We start from the raw sequence: 20,087 nt of genomic DNA on the forward strand, positions 1-20,087 counted from the left end.
GTGCAAAGACTGCCTGGCTGCATTGTGGGGAGTGTGTGAACAGTCGGGCTACACGTGGAGTCGTTCTGTCTATAGTGCCCAATTGATAACCAAAGTGCTGGAGCTGGGAGTTGGTAATAAAGCAAGAATTTTTTTTTGTCTCACGTAAGCATATGGAAGAGGTGAGACCGCCTGTAGAGACATGGTGAGGTGTGTGGTGGGGGATGGATGAGCAGTGAGATCAGGTGGGAGCGGGAGTGAGGGGGTTGATCTCTACTACCTTCTGCACCGCTCTTCAGTTTCCTCTCATTTAAAAATACACCAGCCCAGCTCTGCGTGGGGGTGAACAACAATGGCGTATTTTATCTATTCCTTGCTGCGCACTTTCTCTTTTCCCTCTTATTCTGGTTCCCACCTCTGCAGCTCTGTGTATATGCAGCATGTATGAGTCAGGGCTGTGAGCTCTGCTGGGGATTGAGCTGTCAGGATCTGATGGGCCGAGCCTGAACCTGGAGGCACAATCAGCTTTCTACAGCTCCCTGGTCCAGCTAAATGGCTTCCCTGCTGGTTTGGCTCAGATCTGAGAAACGGGCCCATCTTGGTGTTAATTTCACCGTGGAGGGAAAGGGGTGAGAAGGGGTACCATACACAGGATCCAGCTACGTATCTGCTGTGTTCATATGACACTTCTCTCTTTCCTTCTTTCCCCTGCAGTCAATGGACACTGACCCTGGGGTATAATCTTTTGTAACCCTGCCCCATCTCATGAGGCAGGGGCTGGGAAACAGAAACTAGCCTCTTACCTGCGTGTCAATTCTTTATTACGCCCCACCTCTCTTCCTTTCCCTTTTCCCTCTTCCTCTGCATCTCCTCTTTCTTGATTCAGTTTTGATAACTATAGAGCACAGTAAGGTAGACAAGGATTGCCCATGTCACTACAGGAAGTATCCACTGTATATGGCACAGGTATCATGCTGGTTATAACAGGGGAATGAATTTGATGCAGTGGGCCAATTTCATGCCATTGAAGTCAGTGGAGTTACACCAGCAATGAATTTGTCCCACTCTGTCTGTTTGGTATTTCAGGTCATGCCTTGCTCAGTGAAAACAGCTGTCACATAAGACATTGTGACACTTTCAGAATTTCTTCCATTTCTCCCTAGGTTTTATACTGGGTTTTTCTTCCTTACCATATAACAAGAAGTGTCTTTCATCTTCCCCCTTTAATGCCCTCTGCTCCCACTTTTATCAGGCTATCGACAATGACCAAGACTTCATTAGGGCTCTCCCACAGTGCTGAGGCCAATCCCATTCCTTACCTCAGTGGCTTCATTCCCTTCTCCAGAGCTGAGGGGAAGTTTATTACAGGTGAGAGCAGGCAAGAAACTAAATGAAAGAAACCCAGTTGACAGGCTGTCTCCTGAGGATGTGTGCCAAGGAAATTTTTATTATTGGGGCCCAGAACTAAAAACAAAGCTGGACAGATCAAAATGAAGCCCTGCATTCTTCTCTCTCTTATGCCAGTGTAAATAAGGAGTAACTCCACTAGAATCAATGCAATTACACCTGGGAAAAACCAGTGTGAGATCAGAATTGGGCCCACAGAGACTAGATTCAGAGATGTTAAAGCCAGAGGGGACCACTGTAATCATCTAGTCTGACCTCCTGCATAACACAGGCCATAGAATTTCACCCATTTACCCCTTTATAGAGCCCAATAACTTGCCATACAGCCACCTCTATGCATTTCTTCCCTACACTGGTCCCTCTTCTAAACTCTACTTCTCTCCACTATAGCAGTGTCTGTGTAGAACTAACACTGTTTTAGTTTCTGTTCTGCTATCGGACATTTATATCTCTGTCTGTCTACATAGATATATGGTTATATGTGCAGTAGTTCTGGATGAAGAGGCACTTTCATTATTAAATGAAAAAATAAATTTCCTTGGATAGGAAGACTGTCCTGTGGAGTGAAAACTGGCTAAAAGGCTGTAAACAAAGGCTAATGATAAATGGGAATGTGCTGAGGTGGAAGCAAGTGTCTAGTGAGGTACAGCCAATATCACCGATAGGCCCTTTTGTCAGAAATCTTATTGAATGTCTTCTTAAAATTCTTCATTAATGATGTGGAAGAACGAGCAAAGCACATCAAGGAGATTTGCAGACGATAGTAAAACTGGAGGAGTTGCAGACACTAGGCAGGACAGAGAAATAATACAAAGGGATGGAGAGAGAGTAGACACCTGGGCAGAAAGTAACAAAAGGAGAAAACTGGAGGGAATGATCTGAAACACAAGTATTCAATGTGAGGGAGGAGGACTCTGGGAAGTAGCCGTGGTGAGATAGACACAGGGCCACGTTTTCAAAAGAGCTTAGTGCCGCGTTTAGGCAACTAAATAGGGGCCAGACTTTCAAAAGAGGTCAGCACCCAGTGTGCACCCAGTGGGCTGAGCTCTTTTGAAAATCTGGCTATGTGTTTTGGTGCCTCCCAGAGAACTGAGTTCTTTGGAAACTCTCTTCCCAGTCATGGGTGTTGAATTCTTCTGAAAATTCCTGCCCATGGGAGTGAGAGCAGGCAGCAAAGAAGAGATGAGTTTGCAACGTGCAATGGCAGCATACAAGGTTGTTATAACTTTGGGCTTCATATGCCAAGAGTAAATCTAGACTGGAAATTAGAAGAAGGTTTCTAATCATCAAAGGAGTAAGATTCTGGACCAGCCTTCCAATAGAAGTACTGGGGCAAGCAACCTAACTAGTCTTAAAATGAGGCTTGATATGTTTATGAATGGGATTATATGACTGGGTTGCCTGTGATAGCAGGGAAGTGGACTCGATGACCCAGGAGGTCTCTTCTAGTCCTGTTTCCTAATATTCCCCCTCTACATGGCCTTATCTAGAACATTGTTTTCAAATCATGGCACCGTACTACCAGAATATATTAGAAGGAATTCATAGAAGAGCAACCATAATGATCAGGAAGCTGGAGGGATTTGATTGATGAAGGAAGATTTTTAAAAAGTGAAATAGGTCTAGCTTGGCTAAGCGGGGATTTCTAAACAGGATGGACATGATAACAACAAATAATTGATGTGTGTAAACACGAAAGAGAACAGATTTTTTGGTGTGCTGCCTGGGCTATAACTTAGAGTGATGGGATGAAATTACTAAAGAAGAAATTTAGAATGAATAACAGGAAGAACTTCCTTATACTGAGATTTGGTGAGCCATGGAATAGTCTCTCAAGGAGAGTGGTGGAAGCCCCGTTGGTTGTATATGACATGATAGAAGTATATAAAATAATGAATGGTACAGACATAGTAGATCGGGAACTTCTGTTAACACAAGAACAAGGGGACATTCAATGAAATTAAAAGGAAATACTTTTTCACACAATCCATAATTAGACCATGGAATTCACTACCACAAGAAGTCATTGAGGCCAAAACTTAGCAAGATTCAAAAGGAGATTAGACATTTGTATGGATATTAAGAATATCCAGAATTATCATAGTTAAAGATAACAAGTTTTGGAAGAGACATTAAACTCCATGATTCAGAGTTTGAGCCAATCTCTAAACTACTGGGGAATAGAAGTTTCTTATACCTTCATCTGAAGCATCTGGTGCTGGCCACTGTCAAAGACAGGACTCTGGACTGGATGGGCCCAGGGTCAGAGCCAGTCTGGCAACTCCTACATAATTTTTAAATTAGACTGGACAAAATACGAGAATCCCAGTTTTTATAATACTGTATGTCTCACCCATGCATTAGCATTCATGCTTCTCTCTCACATTCCTGCCTTTAGCCTTATGAATGCTGCCTGTCAGGGTTTTGTCTGAAGGTGCATGAAACAGAAATGGTAGGCTGTTGTGGTCCCCTATAACCGTTCGATTTAATTCAGTAACACTGTATTGGCATGACAAGCTATGCAAGCTAACAAAGTGTAAAAAGGAGAAAGACCCTTCAGGTCTCTGTCAAAGGTAGTTACAATCTGCTCACAGTAGGTCTTCACACTGGGTTTGGGGTATTTTTCCACATCCTTTGGTTATTATTGTCCATTTCTGATTCAGTGGTAGGTTGCTATATAAAATGTCATCTCTGTCATCTCTTTTCTTCCCATCCTCTCAGGGTAATGCAGTTTTTCCTAACTGCTTTTTAATGGAAAGTCTTTAATCATGTCTGATAATTTGAGGAAATATCTCTTACTCCATCATATTTTTGACATTGGAGCACAAAATGTCTCTTCAATTCACTCTGCTGTCACATTGGTTGCACGGTCCTTTTGCACTGTACTATGTGTCTCCCAGTCTCTACCTCAAATTTATGGTCACTGATTCTTAATTTGAAAAGAGTCATCACAGACTGCACAGAGCTGCGGAAATCTGCTAATGTGAAGGTTCTGTGGAGGGATCTGTAGTAGACTGTTGCATAGCAACTTTGTTGAATAGGAAGCATATGTGTCTATTAATATATAGTGTATGAGTGTAGGAATATATGTGTGGGGGTTGCATATACATATCTCAATATAGTGGCATATTATTATTTAGAGTTGTGTGGGAACAGGGATTTCCATTTCGTGCGGAATTCTGTGATTTCAAGATTTGTTTCAATCTGAATTGGAACAAAAACAAAAAAGTTCACATTTTCACTTGAAACAAAATTTCTTTCTTCCCACCACAAAAGAAAATAATTTTTGATCGATCAAAACATTTCATTTTGGATTGTGACAGTTCTACAATTTTTAGTAACATGAAAATAAAAGAAATTGTGAAATGAAAAATCAAAACATCTGAAAATATTGAAACCGAAAGTTTTCACCTCATTGAAACTTTTTTTTTTTCAAAAATATTTCCAAAATGAATTTTCATTGACATTGATACATTCCCGTGAGAAGTTTTGGTTTGATGAAATGTCATTTTCTTGATGGAAAACTGTTCCACTAGAAAATTTTCTACCAGCTCTGTCGTTGTTGTTGTTCATTTATATTGCAGAAGCTCCTAGAAGCCAACCCGGTCAGGTTCCCATGCTTTTCAATTGCCAATCTCAAAAAGCTTTCCAAAAGTGTATTAGTATTATCATCCTCTTGTTACAGAACGGGCGACTGAGGCACAATGAGTCACCAGCAGAGTCAGGAATAGAACCGACATCTCCTGATTCGCAGTCCTGTGTTCAGCCCACTAGACCAAAACAATAATATAAAAATAATCTAAAGCAGCTGAACCCTGGGATGGCAAGAACAAAGCAGTTCAATATTTACTTGCCTGTCTTAAATCTATATTCCACACCCCGATGTTAGGTGTCATATCAGTGCCTAGGACAGAGATTTATATGGATGTAAACCCCACTTGCAGCACTGTGGAGAAATGATGACTTTTGACTTCTCTCCAATGTGTTTTTGAGGAACTAATTTCAATGGAGAGTGTATGTGAAATTAGCTTCTGATAGGGAGATGTATTGGTCTGTGGAACAGTCTGTCTTAAAACTAGACTAAACAAAAGCCTGTTTCCAGGGCCGGTGTAACCAGTAGGCGAACTAGGCAGGTGCCAAAAAGTGGTGGCCCCCAATTTTTTTTTACCCTATTGCTTAGGGGCAGGTACCTGTCAGTCTCCAGCGCTCGGGCTGCGCCAGGGCAGCAGCCTCTTCACCTCGGAGTCTCCCCCGTTTGCCCGGGGGCCACTCCTCCTCTCAGGCTCCCCGGCCGCTGCCACCGCGACCACCCGGGAGGACGTGGGCGGGGGGCGCCGCCGCGGAGGAGACGCAAGGGGCCAGGCTCAGCTGGGGCCCCTCACGTGCCGGCCGAGAGCAGCAGGAACCGGGCACCGCTGGGGGGAGCTGGGCGGCCCGAGCCCAGGGCACCTACGCTCCCCGCCTGTCCCTGCTGCAGCGAAGGCTGCAGCTGCCCTGGGCTCGGGCCGCCCGGCTCCCCCCCGAGCAGCGCCCGGTTCCTGCTGCTTTCGGCTGGCAGGTGAGGGGCCCCAGCCGAGCCTGGCCCCTTACGTCTCCTCCGTGGTGGCAACCCCCACCCGCGTCCTCCCGGGTGGCCGCGGCGGCAGCGGCCGGGGAGCCTGAGAGGAGGAGTGGTCCCCAGGCAAATGAGGGAGACTCCGAGGTGAAGAGGCTGCTGGCCCTGGCGCGGCCCGAGTGCTGGAGACTGACAGGTACCTGCCCCTGCTCCATCCCAGCACCACCTACCCCCCAGCCCAGTGAGTGTTACCTGCCCCACCAGCCTCAGTGCCCAGCCCCATACTGTGAGCCACCCCAAGCTCACTGTGACACCAGCACCCCTTGGCAAAGGGCCCCCTGATCTTCACAAACAGTTGTCACCATGGGCCTGACAAACTCATGCACCCCACACATGTCTTACAGGGCATTTATCCACAAAGAGGAACGTGGAAGGGATCTACACAAGGCTGGTAACTTGTCAAGAGTGAGAATCTTTGTGAGATGTGTGCATGGGTAATAGTGAAGGAATAATGTATTTACCTTAAAAGTCTGCTTTACAGACTTGGAGTAGACATTGGTCACCAGGGGATAATGGCCTTTTGGGGCAAGGGGGATTTGTCACCCTGCCTAACCTGGCTGGTGATGCAATGCCAGGCTCAATTGGTTAGCTTTGCACAATAGTAAGATTTTGAACGGGACACCATCAGAGGCAATGGCAAACAATAGAAACGCCTTAAAGGTAAAAAAGAAACATTACAACAGCCGTACCCATTCTGACAGGCTGTTTATAATGCTAAGTTTACTAGTTTTCAGAGGTGGAGGGAGGGAGGAGGTGCGCAAGGTAGAAGTTTCGCCTAGGGTGCAAAATATCCTTGCACCGGCAGTCCTGCCCTGGCTTGGGGATCTAATAGGTCTTTTCCATCTCTAACTTATAAAATTCCATTATAAGCCCCTTGTTTCAGATACTTTTAACTTTCTGAAAAAAATTATTCTTATTTGCCTTCTGTCCAAAGGCGACTTATTTTTGGAAAATGTAAAATTCCATTTGACCATTTTTGAACTGTATTTTCATATTTCAGACGGGGTGTTTGTGCACAGATAACTCAAAGCCAGATTCCCCTCCCCGTAAAGTTTCAAATTTGCCATGCACTAAGTTTTCTGTTGTTAATAAATGTTTGTGGAGCACCAAATGTGTACATGTCTTCCCCCCCCCACCCCACAACACACACAAAGTAACAATTCCTGGCAATTGCACAGCACCTTTCATCAGTAGATCTTAAAGCAAAAAAAAAAAGGCAAGGCAAAGGCGTTTGCAATCTGTGTCTACACTTTGGATCTTAGAGCGGCACTGCTATCGCTGCAGCTGCACCGCTGTAAGGTCTCCTGTGTAGCGGCTCTATGCCCACGGGGGAGAGTTCTCCTGCCAGCATAATTAAAGCACCCACAACGAGCAGCGGTAGCTATGTCAGCAGGACAGCGTCTCCCCCCGCCATTGTGCTGTCCACACTGACGCTTCTGTCAGTGAAACTAACGTCGGGCAGGGGTGTGTTTTTTCACCCCCCCGCCCCGACCAACAAAAGTTTTGCTGACAAGAGTGCGAGAGAAGACATAGCCTAAGGACAAGATTATCACTTGCCCTCTGTACCAGGCCGTAAAGCTAAGGGGCATAAGAGCCCTCCTTATTCTTCTGTATGGGCTACCTGCACTGCCAGTCCATACGCAGGGGAGAGAGCAGGCTCTGTGAAGCTGTGATTCTGTGCCCCAGGAAGGTGGGCAGAGAATGGGTGAAGAGGAGTGAGGAATAGGCAGAGCCTTGGCTTTATCCCCCAGCATGCTGGCCAATGGAGCTGAGCAAAGCAGAGGGGGATGAAATCTGTGCCTGCTGAGGCCAGTAGAAGATGGCGTTCCTTTGAGAGCCAGGGGAGATCATGAAAGGAGTTGTAACTCAAGAGTCACGGTTCCTTCCATAGACAACTCCTGGGTAAGACAGCTGTTTGTCACCGCTTTCTATAGCTAAGGAGCAATGCCTTAATGTAGCCCTAAATCAGACAAGCATGTACAGACTTCAGAAGAGCAATAGGTTTCAGAGTAGCAGCCATGTTAGTCTGTATCCGCAAAAAGAAAAGGAGGACTTGTGGCACCTTAGAGACTAACAAATTTATTTGAGCATAAGCTTTCGTGAGCTACAGCTCACTTCATCGGATGCATGCAGTAGAAAATACAGTGGGGAGATTTTATATACACAGAGAACATGAATCAATGGGTGTTACCATACACACTGGTAAGGTGAGCTATTACCAGCAGGAGAGAAAAAAAACCTTTTGCAGTGATAATCAAGGTGGGCCATTTCCAGCAGTTGACAAGAACGTGTGAGGAACAGTGGGGGGTGGGGGAAATAAACATGGGGAAATAGTTTTACTTTGTGTAATGACACATCCACTCCCAGTCTTTATTCAAGCCTAAGTTAATGGTGTCCAGTTTTCAAATTAATTCCAATTCAGCAGCCTCTCGTTGGAGTCTGTTTTTGAAGTTTTTTTTGTTGAAGAATTGCCACTTTTAGGTCTGTAATCGAGTGACCAGAGAGATTGAAGTGTTCTCTGACTGGTTTTTGAATGTTATAATTCTTGATGTCTGATTTGTGTCCATTTATTCTTTTACGTAGAGACTGTCCAGTTTGACCAATGTACATGGCAGAGGGGCATTGCTGGCACATGATGGCACATATCACATTGGTAGATGTGCAGGTGAATGAACCTCTGATAGTGTGGCTGATGTGATTAGGCCCTATGATGGTGTCCCATCAATAGCTATGTGGACATAGTTGGCAATGGGCTTTGTTGCAAGGATAGGTTCTTGGGTTAGTGTTTTTGTTGTGTGGTATCTGGTTGCTGGTGAGTATTTGCTTCAGGTTGGGGGGCTGTCTGTAAGCAAGGACTGGCCTGTCTCCCAAGATCTGTGAGAGTGATGGGTCGTCCTTCAGGATAGGTTGTAGATCCTTGATGATGCGTTGGAGAGGTTTTAGTGGGGGGATGAAGGTGATGGATAGTGGCGTTCTGTTATTTTCTTTGTTGGGCCTGTCCTGTAGTAGGTGACTTCTGGGTACTCTCCTGGCTCTGTCAATCTGTTTCTTCACTTCAGCAGGTGGGTATTGTAGTTGTAAGAATGCTTGATAGAGATCTTGTAGGTGTTTGTCTCTGTGTGAGGGGTTGGAGCAAATGCGGTTGTATCGTAGAGCTTGGCTGTAGACAATGGATCGTGTGGTGTGGTCTGGAGGAAAGCTGGAGGCATGTAGGTAGGCATAGCGGTCAGTAGGTCAAGCGTTCTTACAACTACAATACCCACCTGCTGAAGTGAAGAAACACATTGACAGAGCCAGGAGAGTATCCAGAAGTCACCTACTACAGGACAGGCCCAACAAAGAAAACAACAGAACGCCACTAGCTGTCACCTTCAGCCCCCAACTAAAACCTCTCTAACGCATCATCAAGGATCTACAACCTATCCTGAAGGACGACCCATCACTCTCACAGATCTTGGGAGACAGGCCAGTCCTTGCTTACAGACAGCCCCCCAACCTGAAGCAAATACTCACCAGCAACCAGACACCACACAACAAAAACACTAACCTAGGAACCTATCCTTGCAACAAAGCCCATTGCCAACTATGTCCACATAGCTATTCAGGGGACACCATCACAGAGCCTAATCACATCAGCCACACTATCAGAGGCTCGTTCACCTGCACATCTACCAATGTGATATGTGCCATCATGTGCCAGCAATGCCCCTCTGCCATGTACATTGGTCAAACTGGACAGTCTCTACATAAAAGAATAAATGGACACAAATCAGACGTCAAGAATTATAACATTCAAAAACCAGTCGGAGAACACTTCAATCTCTCTGGTCACTCGATTACAGACCTAAAAGTGTCAATTCTTCAACAAAAAAACTTCAAAAACAGACTCCAACGAGAGGCTGCTGAATTGGAATTAATTTGAAAACTGGACACCATTAACTTAGGCTTGAATAAAGACTGGGAGTGGATGTGTCATTACACAAAGTAAAACTATTTCCCCATGTTTATTTCCCCCACCCCCCACTGTTCCTCACACGTTCTTGTCAACTGCTGGAAATGGCCCACCTTGATTATCACTGCAAAAGGTTTTTTTTCTCTCCTGCTGGTAATAGCTCACCTTACCAGTGTGTATGGTAACACCCATTGATTCATGTTCTCTGTGTATATAAAATCTCCCCACTGTATTTTCTACTGCATGCATCCGATAAAGTGAGCTGTAGCTCATGAAAGCTTATGCTCAAATAAATTTGTTAGTCTCTAAGGTGCCACAAGTCCTCCTTTTTTTAGAAGAGCAATAGGCAGAGAAGATGGAGAGTGAACAGGGCCATGTAGAATTCAATTCTGGCAAGTGAAGTGAAAGAGGTGGGTCCGAAGCAGGGATTCACGGGAGAAAAGTGGGTATGGTTGATAAACAAGAAGCGAGAGGCCATTCCTGCCCTAAAATGTGGTTTGAAGAAAGATGTGACATTGATCTTGGAAAAAGAGTGGGCGGAAGGGGAAATACCAGGGGTGAGGATTGGGAGGAGGGGGGAATGTCAGCAGAGATGGGGGCAAGTGCCACTAGGAAGAAAGTTCATTTTCAATCGAATAACTAAATGAGAAGTGTTTGGAAATCGGTATTTAATACTACCTTATTAATAAACTTACCAAGATCTAGAGTTCTAGACACATATAGGGATATCTAGAAATAATCCTGGTGCTGTCATACATATACATTCAAATAAAAATGTAATGCACTGGCCTTTATTTAAATGAGCGATCTATCAAAATAATTTTTTTAAACAAAAATTAAATTACACTTATGTCAGTGCAGCATCATGGCAGAGATTTTAGATCCATGAGAGTCAGGGAATTCCAAAGTTAAACTTCCTACAATATTGTTAATGCTACCACATTGCACATGTGGGGACAAATTTTCAAAAGAGCTCTGCTCCCTTTTAGGCTCATAAACAGGCCAGTGAGAAGATGTAAGGGTGCTCCAGCATGTAGGGGTTACTGGGATCCTGTCTGTCAGGTGGACAATTTGGGCAGGGCTATAAAAGGAAAAGAGAAGGATGTGACCTCTCTCCTCCCAGCTGGCTGAACCTGGAAAGACCTCAGTTAGTTATTACCCAGTAGTTGGAGTTGATTTGTTCTGGTTGCAGTATTGCCAAACTCAAGCATTCAAAAGTCATGCCTCAGAAATCATGAGACTGGCTTAGAAATCATGAAAGTTTGAAAAAAAATAAAAAATAAACATGAGGTTCTTTTTATTTACCATATGGTTTTTGAACTTTCGACCTGGGTCCTGTTTTTAATCTTTTCTCTGCAACCATGAGGGATAGAAGCTTTTATTTCTTTTAAATGAAAGCTGGGATTGTCCTGTATTCCCAAGGCTGCAGGAGCTGGAGCTTTACACCAAATATCACGAGACTTGCAATAACATCTCAGGAGTCAGAAACACTGTGGTGATGGGTTTTGGTTTTGGAAATAAAGCAAGCCCTGAAGGAAGGGATCTGAAAGGGCCTTAGTTGAGCTTCCTTTTTCCTTTTAAAGCCCTGACCAAATCGGCCGAGTGACAGGCAGGATCTTTCAACACGCTCAGAAGCCAGCAGCTTCCATTGTGACACTTATGGCCAGATTTTCAGAAAAGCCAAGTACCTGACAGGCTAAGCTCTCTTGACTATCCAGCTGCTTATTTTGCACCCCTGCATGGGAGCTGAGATGTTTGGAAAATCTGGCACGATAGAGTGGTGGATACCATGGCAATATGTGTAATAATGCCAATATAGTATGGTGTAAAAATAAAGCAATATACAGCAATGCAAGTTACTGTGTATGTATGGGTGGGCCAAACTACAACCATAACCTTGAATTTCTTGATGTTTGTGCATTTAGGGCCTGATTTTCCTCTCACTCCGAGTATGTCTACGCTGCAGTCACAGGTGTGACTGCAGCACGCACTTTGCCGAAGCGAGCTTCAATAACCCTAGCAATGAAGCTCTAGCAGCTCAAGTACATACCCTGAGTTCTAGGCATGGCTTGTGAAGCCCATGCTGCAACCTGTGCTGCTGAGTTGTCACTGCTATTGTTATTCAAATTGGCTAGGTGAAAGCTAGCATAGGTCTGCTGCAGTCACACCTTTGACTGCCCTGTAAACATACGCTCAGTTTCATACCAGAGTAACTTTGTTGCCAGAGTAACTCCCATAGAATTACACCTGATTCATACCAGTGATAATGAGAGAATCAGCCCCTTTAAATCTTAACCACAGAGTTGCATTTACACAGTTTTATGTCATATTTTGTATTGTTCTTTATTATGTGTCCGGCCCCATAGCTGTGTATGGCACTTTACAGGCAAATGGAAAGGACAGCTCCCTGCCCCGAGGAGTTTACAATCTAAACAAACACCTCCTGCAAATACTTAAGTCCACACGGCGATCAATAGAAGACCTGCAGCACAGCCATGGCTGGCCTAGGTCAGTGACTCAGGCTCATGAGACCCGGGGTAGGGGGGCTACATCATTGCAGCGTTGATGCTCAGTCTAGAGCCCGGGCTCTGAGATCCCACTCAGGGGGAGGGTCTCAGAGTCCAGACTCCAACCCAAGCTCATATGTCTCCACTACAATTTTTAGCAGTGACTGGAATCTCTGTTATGCCCTTTTTTATTGTGAATATAAAACAAAACTGGGGGCAAGTGTCATGCTGAGACAAGTGATGTCTTGAATTGCTGAAGGCTCATAGTTTGGTCCTGTTCCTTTCTTGCACCAGGTATAACATTATCTCAGAATGACTTTGGTTTATTGCTTAATTGGCAACCCTACTAATTTTTAGCCCCACAGCCTGAGACCCGCAAGCCGGAGTCAGTTGACTCTGTGCTGTGGGTTCTTTATAACAGTGTAGACGTACCTTTTCACATATGAAGCCTGATACAGAGCTCATTGAAGTCAATGCAAAGACTCCTGTTGACTTCAGTGGTCTTCGGAACGGGCCCATGCTTCACTTTGTGTACCTGAGTAGCCCCACCAATTCAAGTCCGTCACGTGTGTGAGTGTTTGCCGAATAGGGACATCAGGGTGTGTCTGCCCCTGGAGCGGGGGGTGCGATTCCCTGCTCAAGGAGACACTCACACTAGCTCTCTTCAAGCTCATGCCCTCACAGTCGAGTGTAGCTGTGGCAGTGTGAGCGGCAGGAGATTGGCAAGCCGCCCAGAGTATGAGCCTCGGGTCTCAGCTGGACACGTACTCACAGGGACTAGTCCAGTCTCAATTTTTTGTTTTTCAATCCTAATTGGAACTAAACCAAACCGTGACCCTATCAAATTCCTCGGCCAAATGGAATTAGCTTTTTCTGCCCAGCTCCAGTCCGGACCATTTGTGCTCATTAAAGATCTCATGGCCTTCATTTAGAAGCAAGACTGCCTAACCTAGTGCCCCAACCCCTGGCCATTGGAGTGATTCTGTTTGCCTCCTCCTCCTCAAAGGATTCCATCATTTCAATTTAGATACAGTTTTCTTCACTTCCTGTCCTAAACCACTGTGCAGATTAGCCATGAATGGCTTCAGCCAGGGATTGCTGCTTTTCAGCAGAAGACAAAGTGATTCCTGTGTGTAAAGATTAGACGACGTGCTCTGGAATGCATTTGGATGAGAGATGCTGTGTAAATATAAGTTCATTATCATTATACCTTCAGTTCTTGGCCTTCCCCTGCTCCAGTATGCCACCTGTATTACTCGGAGCCAGAGTCTCTGTAATCTGTCCCCTGCAGAACACTGACCAACAACACTGCACCCTACTGAATCCTCACGCTGCACTACGCTGCCAGTCATCCTCACAGCCCAGGCAGCTGCTGAGAGCTAGCGCCTGTTAATGCAGACCTAGAACTGGGCAGGTCCACGTTGACGTGGCATATTACTGCTGTCCCTAGAATCAGTGCCAGCGCACATCAGCACTTTCCCACCGTGCTCCTGACCCTCCTGCCCTGTGGTGGGTCTATCTGAGGACTGGGCTCTGCGCAGCCACCTCCTCATGCTTCAGCTGTCTAGCAAGGCTTGTGTGGCCTTCTTGTTCCCATGCACCCCATCAGAAATGGAGAGGGTGTGTAAGTTGCGTGGCTGAAATTGCTGGGGAGAGAAGCACTGTGGGGGTAGTGGAGGCCGACACAGGAGAGAGGTGAAAAACAAAACCCAAGACCCAGCTACGTCCCCTGGGGATATCATACCACTTCCTCAGGGCTGGCCCCATTCCTTTCCCTGATTTAAATCCATGCCCAGTGGGCAACTTCCCCTGGCTGGCTGGCTGGCTCCCTATGGGATGGGGTCCTGCCCAGTTGCCTTTAGGGCCCAACTCTGGCTCCCCACAATCCCTAGTCCCTGCTCTCCCAACTTGGAGGGCTCTGATTTTCCCCTCCATCATACAGTGCTGAGGCTAGCGCCATCTCCTGAAGGCCTTTGAACAAGGAAGCGGGTGGGCCAGACTCAGGGAGCAGTGGCATCGCAATGCACTTTCCGGTCTGACCGATGAGTGGGCATGGGAGGCGAATGGTGCTGCAGCCTATCAGGAGAAGGCACGGGCGTACCAGGGAGCAGTGAAGGAAAGAAGGAGAAAGACCAAAGGGCTCCTGAACAGGAAGCTGGTGGTTTGCGAGAAACAGTGGAGATTCAGAGAGAGGGGTCACCAGAGTAATCAAGTAGAGGTGCAGGTCGGCAGGCGGTGGAGAGGGAGCGGTATATATGAAGGCGGGGGGAGAGGGCAGGACGTAAATGGAGAGGAAGCTGATGCTCAGAGGGAGTGTACAGCACCAATACTTCTTTTTGGAGTGCCTTATCACTGGGGAATCTGGACACCTTGCCTCAGGAGCCCATTGTGATGGAGAGGAAAGCATAAGGGTTAGCAGGGCAACGGTTCCTGTTTGGGCTGTGAGAGGACACTGGAGCATAGTACAGAATGAGTGTTCAAAGGTCTCGGGAAGCTGACTCTTTGGGGTATTCCTCCCCCAGCTGCTTCCTGGCCTCTTTGCTTAATTTTTTTCCTGCCAGTCTCTTTCCCCATGAACTTTTCTCTCACTGTGTTTTTTTCTCATTTTCATTCTCTCTCTCTCTCTCCTTTCTTCTCTCACCAGGTCTGTGCCTCCCTCTCTCTCCTTGTCTGACTCTGCCTCCCTCTCATCCGTTGTCTTTCCCCCCATCTCCATTTGTCTTTTTCCATTGGCAGAGCAGAAGCCACACTGGCTCACAGTGAGGAGCGAATATGAAAGGGACAATGACCTTTTCTGAGGCAGCCTTTGAAAAACAGCCGTTCCCTGAGAAGAGAAAGGAAGAGGGGCTGGGCAGTCCAGAGAAAAAGGGGGAAGGGAGGGCATTAATGAAGCAACACTCAGCAACCAAACAGGCTTCCAGGGCATAAAATATGAAAAGGTTTGCTCTTCAAGGGGAAGAAAAACAAGAAGCATGAAATATTCATAAGTGCCAGGTGTGGGCTATAAAAGGCGTCTCACCCTCCCCACTCACCCTCTCAGGAAGACTGGGGGGACACACAAGGCTGTGTCTGCTGCAGGCAACCAAGGGAGGATTCTAGCTGGCTGGTTTCTCCCAGAAGACAGAGCTTGTGAAATGTTAGATAATAGTCCTCTACCACCCACCCATGCACACACCTCTGCACACACACAAAGGGTGGAGAATGGAAGAGCATGCCTGGTGGGTGTTTGTCATCTGAGGCTACTCTCAGTGGGGTGCCCCCAGGATTCAGACTATGGGTGGAATGGAAACATCTCACTAACTCCAATATGGCAGTGCTTCATCAAACCAGGCAGGACACCCTGCCATGAGAGCAGGTGGAGGGGAGAGAGGGTTACAAGAGAAGGAAACTTTTAAGAAAACAAAACCAAAATCCACTCACAAGAGCCAATATTTTGGGAAAGTAGCTGAATTCCCTTTTGGATTTGGATTTGAAACTCTGCTCTTTGCTCTTGAGGAGCCCCGGGGTCCTTTCTGACAAGCTTCTGTCAACTTCAGAGAGTCCGTGGTTCCCTCCAGACAGTTTCTGTCAGCCCTGATTAGCTTGGCCGTCACAGCTGAAACCTTCCTGAGTGGAAACACCTGGCATGTGCCAACCCTTGGGAAAGCAGAACCACGGTGAGCGATCCAGAAAGAACAAAGCAGGGGGCGTATGCTGCAACTTGCATGCTAAGCTAACAGAGCATGTGCAGAAGAGACCGCCTACTCTTTTACAAACAAGCGACTAAAGCCCAATACATTTCTTTTCATGGCCTTCATCACTCCAGTACCAAAACTGATGGAGGACACTGGACTGGTGGGAAAATTCTATTCCACTCAGGTTATTATACCTTTCCCCGTCACCGTGGTATCTGGGCACCTTCTAGGAGTGCATTAATGGACATGACTAGCATCTGTAGTGTGAAAAGTAGATGCAAGATTTGAGGCAATGAAGCCTTCTGTTCATTCAGTATCCACTGGTTCAAACAAACCAGGTAGAAGAGAGTATAATTTTCAGTACTCATCTTAACAGAGTGATGGGCCAAACTACCAGTGTGGATTTTTGTGGAAGCCAAAGCAATTAACTTCTCCATCAACATTTGGGACACAATGATCTGCAGGGGCACTGGGATACATAATTTTGCTGATTCCAGTAGCCACTGCAGAATCTGAAGCATAATTCTGTCCCTCATCCAGGCAATGTGCCCCAACTGAATTTGCCCAAGTGTTCCCTCCTTCCATGCCCCAGCGTGCATGGCAATTCATAGGGATATCATTGGGCTGGCTGGACTTTTCTGTGGTCTGCTCTTTGGTGGGAATTTTCAGAAACCAGAGACTAGATATAGAAGTAGGCTGTATTTGGGTAGACAGAAGCAGAGAGAGATGTTCGCCTTTTTTCATGCTATCTCCTGTGACTGAAACAGCGTCCCTGTCCCCAGGCACAGTGCACCCCACTCTCCTGATTCAAACCCAAACTCAAAACTTGCTTCTTTCCTTGCTGATCCCCAGCCTTCATTCCAGACATGGCCCACAAATTTTAGTAGGTTAAATTCATTTAAAACAATCCAAAGAGGCACTAATGAGCTGTGTAAGTAACATGTCACAAATGCACCACAAAACCAATGATATACCTGAGATACCTAGATGATATTTTCATCCTCTGGACAGATGATTTAAACTCCCTCACAGATTTCCACTACAACTACCACCACCTGTCGATTAAACTCTTTCTGGAACACTCCCACACCAGCATCAACTTCCTGGATATCACGATCAGCTTCAACAGTGGAACCCTACATACAGCTAGATACAAGAAACCCATGGATCATCACACCTACCTTCACAGATCCAGGAGCCACCCCAAAGACACCAAGAGATCTGTTATCTACAGCCAGGCACTCAGATACCACAGAATATGCTCTGAGGAGGAAGTCTGGGGTATACACATTAACACACTCAAAACCACCTTCACCAAACAAGGAAACTCCACCAGAGAAGCAGGTCATATCATGGAACAGGCCACCCAAATACCCTGAGAGAACCTGCTCCAATACGGAAATAAAACCCTCTCCGACCACACATCCCTAGTTGTCACCTACCACCCCACACTGGAACCCATACAGGGTATCATCCAACAACCACAATCCCTACTTGATGGGGACCCCATCATGAAAGAAATCTTTCCTGAACCCCCTCTTCTGTCCTTCAGACAACCCCCCAGCCTCTCCAGATTTATCATCAGAAGCAAGCTCCCTACAGGCCAGGACATACCAACTCAAAGCAGCACCAGACCCTCCCAAAACAACAGATGCAAAACCTGTGGACATATCTCCACTGCTACAATGATCAACACACCCCACAACACACCTTTCAAGATCCATGGGTCCTACTCATGCCTATCACAACATATGATATACCTCATCCAGTGCATTATGGGTACAGGCTACACAGGGATAACCCGCACAACACGTTCAAAAGACGAGCCTAGGAGCTTAAATTCATAACTCTGCTAGACACTAAAAATCATAAACTGAATAGAAACACGGGGTTTATATCGTATTACAACAATCTGTAACCCACTCACAACATCCCTCCAGCTGCCTTTCCACACACCCCTTCATGTTCCCCCTATGACTGGAGGGGTGTTAATGGGGGTCCCTTGAAATATGTGTTAACTACTGATGCTAAACTATCTATTCCACCTTGTATTTAGCTGTGATACCCTGAGGGCAAGCCTACACTTAAAATGCTGTCTCAGCATAGCTGCACTGATGCCGCTGTGCCACTATAGCATAGTGCTTCAAGGAAAGATGTTCTGTGTCGACAGGAGAGAGCTCTCCCATCGGCGTAGTGAATCCACCTCCCTGAGAGGCGGTAGCTGTGTTGGTGGGAGAAACCCTCCCCCTGACATAGCGCTGTCTACACAGAAGTTAGGTCAGTAAAACTGCGTCACTCTCAGGGGTTGGTTTTTCACACCCCTGAGCAACATAGCTGCATTGATATAGGTCTGTAGCGTAGACCAGACCTTAGTATGTTTCCCAGACCTGAAAGAGAGCTCTGTGTAATCTCAAAAGCGTGTCCCTCTCACCAACAGACATTTGTCCGATAAAAGATGTTACCTCACCTGCCTTGTCTCTCTACACGTCACCTGACATTTCATTGTTGCATGTTCAGCCCAGAGTCTCTCACAAACTTTGTCATTATTTCTTAATGTGTTAAGTCTACACTGTGAGCTGGGGGTGTGATTTCCAGCTTGATGGGGAGCCTGGCAGGTGAGCTGGCAGGAAGCTAGACAGGTGTCCACAGGAGAGGCAGGTAGATTTTGGAATCTGCCTGCGTTCCGTTGGAACTTCAGCAAAATTTGGCAAATTCTGACAAAACAATGTTTCTTCCGAATCTCTCGGACCGGCTTTAGTCAGGACCTCAGGTCTGTGACTCATCTGAAAGATAGCACCATCCTCCTGTAGTGGGGCAGCTGCCCCACTCCATTAGGCCAGAAAGGGTTTAAAGCCAGCCCTTGGAGAGGGCTGGGGCTGAGAGCCAATAAGAATAGGCTGACTGGGAAGGCAGCCACTGCTGGCCCTATAAAAGGCCTGTGAGCCAGGAGCTGAGTCAGTCTCTCTCTAGTGGTGGAGAGAGAAGGATCTAGCTGCCTGGGAGCAGTGAAGGCCTGCACAGGTGCTGGGGTTGCAAAGGCAGCTGGTTGAACCTCCTTGCCAATGATGAGTGGCCACGACAGATGGCAGTTTGCCCCAGTGAGCGGGGGCTAGATGATGACTTAAAATAGCCACTGAGGCAAGGTGGGTTTAGAGGGTTGGGGGTTCCCCTGGGAGGGGAGACCCAGACTGTGGGTTACTACTGGGGGCAGAACCCCAAGGCAAAAGGCACTGGTGTCCGGGAGGGACTTGGGTGTCAGCGGCAGGCGAGACAGCGGTCAGGAGGAGGTGCTCTGTACGCTGGAGAGCTAATTCCCAAGACGGCCAGCAGGAGGCGCTGCGCCGGTGAGTCATTGCATCGCTACACCCTCCAAATACCAGCATGGAGCACTTGCTTAGCAGTGACTCAGTCGAAAGTCAGTGGATCACCTACTGCATTACCTGCACAGCCTCCTATGAGGCCTGGGTTTCCCTACAGGTCTCCCATTTACGTATTACCCGGTCTGATCCAGTCTAGCTTATGAGAGCTAATAAGATCACAACGTGTGGCAGTATTGTTGCTGGAAGCACATTACACTGTGGTGAGGGGGTGGAGTTGTAAGTTGGTAATGCTGTAAAAGGGTTTCTTCCAGAGACCGGGAGGTCAGGGTGACTGGCAGCACACAGCTCTGTGGCTAGACTATGGGGCTTTGTATTATTACAAATCAAGAAACCAGATATGGGCAAATACTCTCAGGCAAGAGGCTGGAGCTGTGACCCTGTGCCAGTGAACTATTGGTGCTTTACTAGGCTAGAAGGTGACTAACTGAAGACTAATGGCATATCCGGGCAGTGAAGAGACTGGGGCTTTGCAACCACCCTGACTTACGCTTATTAAGTCTAGAAGAGACTGTTCAATCATTCCTTCTACCCTCTCCCTCTCATGCATATTCCCCCCAATACTGGAATTCTGCA

General features: G+C 46.6%; 1 protein-coding gene across 1 annotated transcript in view; it reads left to right on the forward strand.

The window, feature by feature from the left end:
* The window catches only part of CACNA1I (calcium voltage-gated channel subunit alpha1 I), a 252,710-nt gene that overhangs the window by 156,495 nt on the left and 76,128 nt on the right, over window positions 1-20,087 (forward strand). The window lies entirely within an intron of this gene.

Source organism: Natator depressus, chromosome 1, assembly GCF_965152275.1.
Source record: "Natator depressus isolate rNatDep1 chromosome 1, rNatDep2.hap1, whole genome shotgun sequence".
NCBI classification, from domain to species: Eukaryota; Metazoa; Chordata; order Testudines; family Cheloniidae; genus Natator; species Natator depressus.